At 45.0% G+C, this 12,989-nt stretch overlaps 1 non-coding gene across 1 annotated transcript; it reads right to left on the bottom strand.

Annotated features, from left to right (window-relative positions):
* Positions 1–2,627: 2,627 nt before the first annotated feature.
* Positions 2,628–2,730, bottom strand: LOC132419125 (U6 spliceosomal RNA). Its single transcript, XR_009518132.1, has one exon. It is a non-coding gene; the product is annotated as a U6 spliceosomal RNA (small nuclear RNA).
* Between the last annotated feature and the right edge of the window lie 10,259 nt (positions 2,731–12,989).

Below are 12,989 nucleotides of genomic sequence, written 5' to 3'. Positions count from 1 at the left end.
TGTGTGCCTCGCATGGCTCCTAGGCACTTGGAAGACACTGAATAAGGTAGATGTGGTCTCTGCTCGCTCGAAGCTTCGCATCTACTTTTTACAGCTTTGAAATGGAGCATAATTCCAATCAAGCCTGGCAGAATCTTCAGAGCCCTGTTTCCACCAGCAGGTGGGAACTAAAATTAGTCCCGCTGCCCCGTGGCTTGGGCTAGTCCCCGAGCGCAGACGAGCTTGTCAAGCTGCAGCCTTCCCCTTCAACTTGCCACCGTTCATCCATCAACAAATATTTCTCTCTTTTAAGAAACATTTGATTTATATTGTCTTTTCTTTTTCTTTCTTTCTTTCTTTCTGGCCGTGCCACTCGGCTTGTAGGATCTTAGCTCCCCGACCAGGGATCGAACCCGAGCCCTCAGCAGTGAAAGCGCCAAGTTCTAACCACTGGACTGCTAGGGAATTCCCTTAAAAACATTTTAAAACAATTTATTTGTTCAAATCAGGATCGATTCATTCATTGCAATTAATCAATACATTTCTTAAGCCTTTGAAAATCTCTCAGGTCCCCCTTTCCTCTCTCTCTTTCTCTCCTTTTTTCCTTTAGCGTTTGTCTTTTCCAGTTTCCCACAGTCTGGATTTTACTCGTGACAACATACTGCTTTGTTCCCTAGATTTCCTGTCAATTGGAAGCTTGAATTAGAAGCTTGATCAGGTTCAGATTCTATTCTTTTGGCCTATTCCTTCATAAATGGTGGCATGTAGGTCATCAGGAAGCACGCATTGTCTGCTTGTCACTCTTCGCGTGATGTTAATGCGGCCGATGATCAAGGCCCGGACTCATTGATTTATTAGTGGATGCAAAGTCTTGACACCCCAAAATTCTGTCAGTCTCTCTTCATTTATTAGCTGGAATGCTTGCAGTAAAATGAATCTTCGCCTCATAATATATTTGGTTCCCCTGGGGTATGGTTTACGTAGGAAAGGAAGATAAATGCTTGATTCTTTCTTTCTACTCACCATTTTTCAGATGATTTAGTTACCTAACATCCTCAAAGGAGACCAATGAATTTATTAATTTTTTTCTTGTTTCGTTCTTTAAACTACATTATGATACTATGTATTGTCGTGGATTTAAACGAAAAATGCTTGATCTCCTACTCCATGTCAGGCATTGTTCTAGGCATTGTTCTTGAATAAGTGCCTGAACAAGACAGATCTGGGCCCCTCCCTCGTGGAGTTGACCATCCAGGGCTTGTTCTATGACACGCTGTCCCACTCTGCTCCTTTAACAGGGGATAGTGCACCAGATGCTGACATATGACCATCCTGTGCAGAGCAAAGGAAATGAGCTGACAATTGCGTCGTCATGGGGTTTTCCTCAGTCCCTTCTCAGCATAATCCCTGCCCTCAAAGGCTCAACTTTTGTCACATCTCCTCGCTAATCTGTCCTGGCTGTTCATTTGAAGCAAGTTTTATGGAGGAAATTATTAAACAAGAACAATCTACGCCATGTGATTTCCTTCCCCTTCTGGATCTCCCAGAAATAGCCTCTGTTGCCAGTCTCTGTCCCACTCAAGCAGGTGGAAGGTTGGGCTTTTTCTAGAATGCTGTGGTCCAGGCATCTATGACCAGTCCCCATTACATCGCCTGCACCCCTCCCAGAGTGGATGGGGCCCTGCCGTGCATCTGTGAGGGAGCGTCTCTGCCGAGGGGCAAAAACCCAAGTTGCCGGTACAAGACGCTCAGCCACCCAAAGCCATTGAGAGGAGCTGTTCGTCTCTCTAGTATGCCTGGCTGCGGTGAACAGATGATCTTTTCATTATTTATTTTGGTCCCATACACGCTTAGAATTTCGCTGCAAGGTCAAAGCAACAGCCCACACAAAAGTTGGCTAAACATGTAAGAGATGGAAAATGTTGATGGTGGCAGCTAAATATAGACACACATATGGGTGGATTCCGGAAACTGAAAAGCAGCGAGCCCGACACTGAGCCCCAGCAATATTCTGGACCACATTTTCAAACAGGTGGCTTTTGCATATTTAGAAAAGAATGTGGAACCCACACACTATTGGGCTTGAAAATGTTAAAGAGGAAACCTCTGAGCAGCTCCAGTCAAAGAGCGATGTTTGATGACGGGAAGCAGGAAGGCCACAGTGCTCCTTCTATAACAACACCTGCAGGAGGTGTTAAATACAGGACATCACGAAGATCGTGGAAAGTACTGAGAATGACTGAACCTACAGCATGGGTCATATTTTGCAACAGTGTTCTCAAACAAAAATAAAACCAACAACCTAGAATAGCTTAGAGTGGGTTTCTGATGCTGACTTTTTGGGTTTTTTAACATCTTTATTGGAGTATAACTGCTTTGCAATGGTGTGTTAGTTTCCGCTTTATAACAAAGTGAATCAGCTATACGTATACATGTATCCCCATATCCCCTCCCTCTTGCGTCTCCCTCCCACCCTCCCTATCCCCCCCCTTCCAGGTGGTCACAAAGCACCGAGCTGATCTCCCTGTGCCATGCGGCTGCTTCCCACTAGCTATCTATTTTATGTTTGGTAGTGTAGATATGTCCATGCCACTCTCTCACTTCGTCCCAGCCTACCCTTCCCCCTCCCCGTGTCCTCAAGTCCATTCAAAAATATGGAACGCTTCACGAATTTGGGTGTCATCCTTGCACAGGGGCCATGCTAATCTTCTCTATATCGTTCCAATTTTAGTATATTGGAAGCCAGCACCTAATGCTGACTCTTAATTCCTTCCTCACTTACAAAACAGTGAAGCCCCTGCTCCAGACTTTCTGGTCCAATAAGTATTCTTTCTTACCTGCACGTTCTAAGCTCTGCTGATCCTCTGTGTGTTCTAAACTGTATTGTCTTCCACGATAGTCTCATCAACAAAATGGCGAAATGTGGGCTGGATGATAACATTTAAGGAGGTTTGCACCTGGTACATTACCGCTACGCAGGGAATCGATTGATGGCTGCATCGGGCTGCAGGGAAGAGTGGGACCCTCCAGCCCTGTGCGGATGTACATTCTTTGTCAAAGAAAGATCAAGTAAAGAGAGTCCCTTGATCGTATTTGTTTATGAGCCCAAGCTGACAGGGCTAGCGTGTCCAATTCTATACATGTAAATACACACAAACTCCTAACCCAAACCCATCAAGAGCTGGAAGAATTGACCTGTTCACATTCCTGCTCTGAAGGGGAGTCCCTGCTGGTTGAAGATCCCTCACTCTTATCTGCCTGATCTCTCCCCCAAAGAAAGAGAGGAGCGCACACTTCTATAGCCCCTCTGTTCTCCCTCCAGGTAAGCCCCGGGAGAAAACAATAGCGGATCAGTATCCATTTCATTCAAAGATCCTGGGAAAATGAAATTCTTCATAGAGATCATTTCATGTTAAAGCTCTCCATACCATACTCACTTGAGGTCTGAAGGAAGTCGGTGTAACAAAATACAATTTGAGCACAAATCTCAACATTCTTACTCTAATTGTTTGCTCGACAACAAGGCGTTGCTGTTAGGAAATTGGTTAGGTCAATCCTGTCGCTGACAAATCCATTACTGAGAAGGTAGGCCAAGGAGGATAAGGGAAGAGTGAATTCGAAATGCTGGCTCCGCTAAAACAGCCTCACCCTCAGCTGCCTCCCAGCCCGAATGGCCTAGGTTTACACAACTTAGATATTACATCCCTCCTCTGTTGTAGAAGCTGCTTCAATGACTTTGATAAATCTCCTTGAAGCTTTGGCCCACACAGCACTTGTCAAAGAAGATTCAAACAATTCCTTCACTTGACTTTCGCAAACTAGCCCATGAAAAATGCCCAAGGAGCATTGCCCGATGCTTGGTTGCAACTTCTAAGAAAGCAGCAAACTTTATGAATATATTGGTTGGGACTCACCCACTTTTCTTTTAGTAACTTAGGTCATTCGGACTAGGAAAGTCCTTGGGCTGAGGACACAGGAACACACAGATTCTCCTTGCCTCTCTCTCCCCAATGGAACTCTTTATTGAACAGGTGGTTATATTTTTATTCCTGTATCTTATCAGAACCTTATTTTCCATGGAATGAAGAAGGCATTTGTTCAAACATTTTTGTATATACTTATCAGTTACGAGGAAAGTTGTGCCTTAATATACTCTGCCTGGAAAATACTTTCTAAGTCCAATAAGACGAAGTTGGCCTGAATTTCAATTCTAGCTTACAACTGGGAAGGAAAAACCCAGTTTATCCTGTTCTGAAATCAGAAAACCTAATAGACTTGGTAAATGCAAAACTTCATTTCTCTTTTCAGAGTCTCAGGAAAAAAAAAATTTGAAACACATGTACTGTGCCTGTACATGATCTTTTTCTACCCTCTCCCTTCCCTCTTTATTTCTCAACATTTTCACCTACACATATGAATAATTTCTTCTGGATTTAAAAATGAATGGCTAATTATATGTGGATTTCAGCATAGCATAAAGAAACCAGAAAAGGTTTCGAATGGTCTCTAAGTTCATTAATTAGGTTAACTTTGCTGAGTTCATGCTAGAGAAAGCAAAATCACAATGTATATTTTTACACACACATATATGCAGAGAGAAATCTCCCCAAAGGGTATATGAAGCACCTCCCACGCCATTTTTCCTCCCTCTGGTCACATCCAGGGCAGACTACCTTCAGATCTGTGGTGTCTCCTTAACAAGGAGGTGTCCTCCAGGAACAGTTTGTGGGAGGCTTCACAGGAGAGTTCATTGAAAGATTCATGACCGGGATCAAAGCTCTACACTCCCGTTCCATTTAGTCACTGAAAACGAGCAGGACTTCTTCATCGTTCACCAGTTATCAGAGAACATGGCCAAAGAGTGCACCCCTTAGGGACACTGCAGACAGCACAGTTACAGTATTCAAGTGAGAAGATCAAGTACAGTCCTCAAGAGACAAAAACAAGAGCATGAGGCCCCAGCCAGAACAAAATGGAATTTGAAGCAATTACCCCACTCACTCAGCAACAAAATTAAAAAGACCCATTCAGTTTCATGAGGGTTTAAGACCCCCAAATGGGCATAAACCAAATGGCCTCCAGTCTCAGATCCCCTTTGGCTACACTGCCATGCTGTCCAACGTGAGGCTCAGACCCACAGACTGCAGAGGCGGAAAGCCTCCAGGGCATTTCTTTTTTTTATTTTTACTTTTATTTATTTTTTTTTAACATCTTTATTGGAGTATAATTGCTTTACAATGGTGTGTTAGTTTCTGCTTTATAACAAAGTGAATCAGTTATACATATACATATGTTCCCATATCTCTTCCCTCTTGCGTCTCCCTCCCTCCCACCCTCCCTATCCCACCCCTCTAGGTGGTCACAAAGCACCCAGCTGTGCTATGCGGTTGCTTAGCACACAGGGTGCTATGCACCCTGTGCTATGCAGCTGCTTCCCACTAGCTATCTATTTTATGTTTTGTAGTGTATATATGTCCATGCCACTCTCTCACTTCGTCCCAGCTTACCCTTCCCCCTCCCCGTATCCTCAAGTCCATTCTCTACGTCTGCGTCTTTATTCCTATCCTGACCCTAGGTTCTTCAGAACCATTTTTTTTTTTAGATTCCATATACCTCTGTTAGCATACGGTATTTGTTTTTCTCTTTCTGACTTACTTCACTCTGTATGACAGTCTCTATGTCCATCTACCTCACTACAAATAACTCAATTTCATTTCTTTTTATGGCTAATATTCCATTGTATATATGTGCCACATCTTCTTTATCCATTCGTCTGTTGATGGACATTTAGGTTGCTTCCATGACCTGGCTATTGTAAATAGAGCTGCAATGAACATTTTGGTACATGACTGTTTTTGAATTATGCTTTTCTCAGGGTATATGCCCAGTAGTGGGATTGCTGGGTCGTATGGTAGTTCTATTTGTAGTTTTTTAAGGAACCTCCATAGTGTTCTCCATAGTGGCTGTATCAATTTACATTCCCACCAACAGTGCAAGAGTGTTCTCCAGGGCATTTCTATGGGAATCAGAAAGCCAGACCAAGTTTGCCCATATTTTCACATGAAACAAAGTACTAAGGTTGAACTTCCTAGTTCGGGAACTGAATTCAGAGAATCACCTAGCTCGCTGCTGAACACCCTGCAGATACCCACCTGCAAATTCATCAGGATTTGTATATGTCGATGATTCTGTATTTGTTGCATTCCAGTAAGTATTTGAGACCAGTAACTACGTAAAATCTTGCAGGTAATTTTCCCAGTAATTCCACAGATGGCCAAATGTGGCCCAACATATTGAAAATCTCACAGTAAATTTATTCATTGTATTTGTAGTTTTTTTCCTTTTCATTTTTTTGGGGGGGGTATTTGTAGTCTTTTAATATAAGCCACAATCAAAAGTGATGTTAACAATAAGGGCCACGCTCAAGCCCTTGGCTACCCTTTCCCAACTGTGTAGAACTAATGTAATCCATTGAGTTGTCTTTAAAACACTGACCTGTAGAGCAGGTCGAAACTTTAGAAGTCCCATTCAAACACTGAAGCATTACCTACACATAGCGGTTCTTCTGACCCAAAGACAGTTTGCAGAGTGGGTTGGTGGTGGCAGGCATCCCACTATGCCCCCCTTTCAACCTGTCTGAGCTCTACATCCACATACATAGGACCAGCACACCAACTGCGCCAACCCACAAAAACTCCAATTAAGCCCTACGTTGACTGGTTGTAACCAATATACAATGGTGGGTGTTGTTTCTCTTTAAAAAAATGATAGGGCTTCCCTGGTGATAGGGCTTCCCTGGTGGGGCAGTGGTTGAGAGTCCGCCTGCCGATGCAGGGGACACGGGTTCGTGCCCCGGTCCGGGAGGATCCCACATGCCACGGAGAGGCTGGGCCCATGAGCCATGGCCGCTGAGCCTGTGCGTCCGGAGCCTGTGCTCCGCAACGGGAGAGGCCACATCAGTGAGAGGCCCGCGTACCGCAAAAAAAAAAAAAAAAAAAAAAAAAGAGATGACATGCAGTAGAGGCTATTACGGATGACTGGGCATACAGATGGAATCTACTTTCTGTTTCTAGGTAGCAACACTTGGACAGATCACTTTCTGACTTATTCTTGACTGCACTTGAAAATAAGCACAGTACAGGATGAAGATGAGGGTATGATTTGCGGAGAGCAAAGAAAGGAAATGCATTATTTAAATAATAACCAGGAGCCCTCACTTACACACACACACACACACACACACACACACACACACACACACTGACCCCTCTCTCCATGGAAGAAGTTTCTGGAATGAATAAATAAACGCATCAAGGAATGCACCAACGAATCAACCCTACTTATGAAATACCTCCAATGCACTATAGTAAGCTTTGAGAGAAGAGTCTGGAAAACCCTAGTCCGTACTGCTTGGTTGGCAGTTGCGTTACCTTCTACGTTTGTCATTTTCTGTGCATGTTATGCCTTGTACTAGCATGTCAGCTGCAGCTTTCTCTCTCCCATGTGCTTACATGATGCCTTGGACCAGCAGCCTTCATTTTTTCCCCTGCTCTTCATTGTGAGGCAAGGTCTGCAACTCAGCGACAACCCCATATCCTTGTTGACCTTCAAGGAGCCCCCTTCAGAACAGAGGTTCAAGCAGGCCTCATCCTTAGCGGAGCTCCAAACCCACAACGGGCTGAGACTTTGGAGCCAGAAAAGCACTGTGGGCCTCAGACAATCCATTTTCGAGAGTAGGCAAAAACCCAAACACCACCTGTTTTCAATATGAGCGTCTCCATTACCAAACACACATTTTTACTTAGGTCTCAAATTAGGTGGACGGCTGAACCAGCCTCCAGTTCCCCAACAGCCCAGCCCTCTCCAGAGTAGGGATCCGCCTGTATAATCAGCTTGCCTGCGCCGTGGTGGTCTGGCTGGCATCCACTCATGGTGCCTTCCACCCTGAGTCGTCACTCAGCTTATCTGCAATCCACGTAGCCACCCGACAAGTTTGGCCGCATCGCCAGACAGGCTCCTGCCTGTTATAAAAACAGTGAGTAGGATGGGCCCGGCCTTCCCTCGGGGAAGCAGCCGAAAGTATAGACTAAATGGAAACCATCTTCCTCTTGGCCAGTCGTGACAAGGTTCTGGAGACCATCTTGGTGGCACGTTCTCTGGAGGATGTGAAACAGTCCAGTGGCTGGTGTTTTTCGGAGCTAATGAGTGATTTGGGAACTTGGAAGCAGCCTCCCACGCCCTGCCCTTCCGCACCGCCCTCTCCTCAAATCCCTCAATGATGATGTCATTGCTTCGGCTGAAGACGTTGCTCCCTGTCAAACTGCAGATGCTCCAGGAGGGAAAGCACACCATCCGAGTCTCTAGGGTAGGAAGAGACTGCTACCTGGGAGGCTGAGGGGGCCTGGGACAAACCCGGCCTTCCTTAGTTTTTTTTTCCAGTTTCAGAATTTGTCTGTGAGAGATTGAGGTTCCGATGGGTCTGAGCACTGATCACACCAGCGATGACTGCTGGAGAAGCAGGTCATGGGTGACAAGATGACAAAGGCCAATGTTGAAGGAAGCTGGATAAGACCACCAAGCTGATAGGACCTCCTGATGCAGCCTCACACCAGCCCACCATGAGTCCATGCAGTCATGAAATCGGTGACTTTTAACGACAGAGCAGGACTTGCAGTTCCAAGCATGCTGCTTCCTCCTCCCAAGTACAGATGTGAAGCACTGTTCACGTGGCCTGCCTTCGGAACCCACTTCTGAGTCGAGCGAGAAAATCTCTCTCCTTTCATAATCACATCTCATTTTCGAGTAAAATTACTTACCTTGAGACTGAGGGCACCCCACGAGAACCTGGCTTCCTTGGCATCTATATAATATGCAGAAGGATCTGGTTAGTGACAGAACGCTGTGTCCAGTGCATCAGACTTGGCCTTTACTAACTTCTGGCTATTCAAAAAATTATATCCATCTTCAGAGTCAGGAGATGTGCCCCAAAGTGGGGGGGACTCCAAGTGTGCCACAGGCTGGGACAACACTCCCTACCGAGTAACAGGAGCAGTGAGTAGCTGACCTCTTGAGGGAACAGGAGACACCACTGGAAAAATGAGGGCACATCTGTTAAAGGAGAAGAATGGCCAAGTATGACTATTGGGAATTGGGAACAATTTTCTGAAGGTTGGTTCCACAGGCTATGTCAGACTCTTGACCACTGTTAGAGAAGAATGAATCTGCCTTAACCGTATTTCCACAAAGCCAAAACCAAATCCAAAAGGGAGGAGTAGGGCTGCTGCAAGGATAGTGGCTTCAGAGTTGGTGGTGGAGGGAAGGAACATGAATCAGGAGGATGGTGAAAAGAGGGGGTAACATTATAGATGGAATCAACTCTAATTTGAAAAGATACATGCACCCCAATGTTCATAGCAGCATTATTTACAATAGCCAAGACATGGAAACAACCTAAGTGTCCATCAACAGATGACTGGATAAAGATGTGGTACACACACACACACACACACACACACACACACACACACACACACTGGAATACTACTAAGCCATGAAAAAGAATGGAATTTTGCCATTTGCAACAACATGGATAGACTGGGAGGGCATTATGCTAAGTGAAATAAGTCAGACAGAGAAAGACAAATACTGGATCTCACTTATATGTGAGATCTGAAAAATACTACAAACTAGTGAATATAATAAAAAAGAAGACTCACAGATATAGAGAACACACTAGTGGTGACCAGTGGGGTGAGGAAGGGGGGAGGGGCAAAAAACAGGTAGGGGATAAAGAGGTACAAACTATTAGATATAAAATAAGCTACAAGTATATATTGCACAACATGGGGAATATAGCCAGTATTTTTTTTTAATTTATTTATTTATTTTTGGCTGTGTTGGGTCTTCGTTTCTGTGAGAGGGCTTTCTCTACTTGTGGCAAGCAGGGGCCACTCTTCATCGCAGTGCGGGGGCCTCTCATTGTCGTGGCCTCTCGTTGCGGAGCACAGGCTCCAGACGCACAGGCTCAGTAGTTGTGGCTCACGGGCCCAGTTGCTGCGCGGCATGTGGGAGCTTCCCAGACCAGGGCTTGAACCCGTGTCCCCTGCATTGGCAGGCAGATTCTCAACTACTGCGCCACCAGGGAAGCCCTAGCCAGTATTTTATAATAACTATAAATGGAGTATAACTTTAAAAAATTGTAAACCACTATATTGTACACCTGTAACATAATATTACAGTACGTCAACTATACTTCAGTTCAAAAAAATGTGATATCATGTCTCTGACAATGCAAGCATATTTATGGGCAGTCTTCCCAGCTGGACATAGAGAAAATCTTTCCATAGCATCATACTGAGATTCGAGAACAATTGACTAGAATCCATTATTCTGGTGAGCCTGGACAACTACTTTTGGTCTGGTTAGGCAGTGGTGATCCATGTAGTCAGAGAAGAACAGTCACTGGGGGACAAAATGTCCCTTAATCTCTACCCTAGACTCTCCCTGGGACATTGTCCCCAACCCCTACCCACTGCAGCCCAGCAATCAATGCTACCAAGCCCTTGAACTGTCATGGCCAAGGCGGGAGCCATTGTTATTCCCCATTCATCTGGATTCACGTGAACACAGCAAATACACCACCCCACACTGCGTGAAGGTGGCGCCAAGGGAAATGATCTCCTCTTCCCACAGGGACAACCAGTTCAGCTAGGCTTCTCCAATCTAACCTGGGAAGGAGCAATGTGGGACTCACATACAATGACTACTTTCAAAGCTAATACTGCAATGCATTTCCTTAAAACATTTTCCCCCAAAATGTTAGTTATTAGGATATGCTATGGTCTAATCTCTTGTTAAAATTTAAACCAGTCAAACCCAAAATGGGTTTGAATTATGAAAAATATTTACAGATCTTAATGAAGACAAGCCAAAAATTCCCCAGAGTTATTTGGTTGTTTATTTTTTTAAGTATCTCTTGGCAACACATATGAAGTTGCAAGGAAATTTTAGTTAGAAACATCTGAAAACTTCCATTTCCAGTAAACACTGACAGCAAGCAACTTCAAAGGCTCTGTCACCTAATCACTGAGCAAACAGTACATGTGTGGACACTTTGGAGTCGGCAGAAAACGCTTTCTAATATTTAGAGCTCCCTAGAGATAACATGGCTTGTTAAGTGGTGAGATCCCTGCCACTGGAGGTGTTCAAGCAGTGTTTGGGCAACCACTTGGCAGGACTACTGTAGAGGACAACCAATCACTGAAGATTCAAGATTGACCTGGATGTCCTTGAAGAGACCGTGGGAATTGAGTTGAGCTGGTATGTCCAGAAGGTGATGAATTTCTTTCTTTGTACCCCTACATTCTGGAATCCCTGAAGCTCAATGAAGTTGTCTATCCCCGCCAAAGTTGCTGATGCCTAATGCACTTCCCCACCCCAGATGCAGCAAGAGTGCCCTATAGGCCTACTGGTGTTGCCCTCTGGTAGTGCACAGGTGTAGTCAACCCAGTTGTTCACCTCCCCAATAGATGTTCCTCCCTTCTTCCTTACCGATCATCCCCTAATTTATTCAGGGTAGTGTTCATCCCCCTCCCTGTAGCCACGTCTTTCAGGTAAAACTGGCCTCCGACCAGGGCATGAATCTCGGTTAGCCTTCATACTCAACAGCTCAGGGCATGTGAGCTGATTCTAGGCAATGAGAGGTGAGGGGATGTCTGCTGGACGAGGGTATTAGCTCTTCAAAGGAGACTTGAGAATAAAAAAAGAGTCTCATTGCTACCAGCAGGAAGTTGCGTGTGAAGATGTATTATTACTACAACTGTGACAGCTATCTTTTTTTTTTTCAGCTTTATTGAAGTTTTACAACCATCTTTCAACCATGAGCAAAGCTATCCAACATGCTGAAGTTGGCAAAGTTGAAAGATGGAAAGGCTCTGGATCCTTCATAATGACGTTGAGACGCAACCATCCCTGGAGCTTCCCTACATCGCGGCGTCTTGTTATGCGAGATGATAAATCCCTTGTTGTTTAAATCATTTTGAGTTGGATTTATCCTAACTTGTAGCCACGAGCGTCTTAACTAATACCACAATCTTCGATCGGATCTCGTCCTCTCAATGTCTTATAGAGATGTGGCGAAACCATTCTTTTAATCCATGTGGTCTGGGCCAGAAGATTACAGGAAAGACAGACAAGGGGATTACTCAGAATCACCCGTTCACTCCAATAATGGTCTTCCAAGACCACTTTGGATTCTTTGGGGAGATACAGATGGGAATTTGATCCTGGGAAACACTTCTGCATAGCTTTCTCCCTTCTCCCTGTCAACTCTGGAATCAGAGGAGCCGGTGCGGCTTCCTTATGTGACCCGGAGAGAAAAACCTTTCTTTACAAAGCAGATGGCAACTCCCCAGGAACTCAGAGTCTGGCGGGAAATGTGGGAGAATGGTGGAGAGAGGTGGGGTGGGGATGGGTGGTCAAGAGGCTGAAGAGGTGCTCGCCTGAGTGTCCTGCTTGCCTGCCTCCTGGGTAAAAGGCTTAGTGTGTGGAATTCTCCTCTAGGGGCTCTGGTAGAGAAGAGTAGAAAGAGCTGTATTTTAGGGATGGAGAACAGTGAAAGGTCAGGGTGGAGGGGTAAAGGGACCCTTTGGAGCTTCTCCTGTTTTGAACCCTCAAATCAGAATATGTCATCATTAGAGAGTTAGAATATTTTCTTGCCAGCAAGAAGCAGGTTTCACGCTCCCATCTGCTCATTTTCTAGAAAACCTCACTCTTTGATGTAAATGCAGCTTTCCTGCTATCACTCGGCAATAGTCGGTGTCCAGGCTAGCTCCATTCTAAATGCGGACAGTTCCCAGCCCACAGAGAGGGCGCCAAGAGGGCAGATGGGGCCACGATCTTAGAGTCCCTGCAGCTGGAGCTCCTTCCTGTCCAGGCCCCAACCTGTTTCCCAGCTCCTGAAGTCTAAAAGAGAAAAGCCCAGCAAGAAGTCAAGCTTTGCAGTTTTCAAA

Source organism: Delphinus delphis, chromosome X (assembly GCF_949987515.2).
Source record: "Delphinus delphis chromosome X, mDelDel1.2, whole genome shotgun sequence".
In the NCBI taxonomy this organism is placed as follows: Eukaryota; Metazoa; Chordata; class Mammalia; order Artiodactyla; family Delphinidae; genus Delphinus; species Delphinus delphis.
This window is presented reverse-complemented; position numbering and strand designations above follow the sequence as displayed.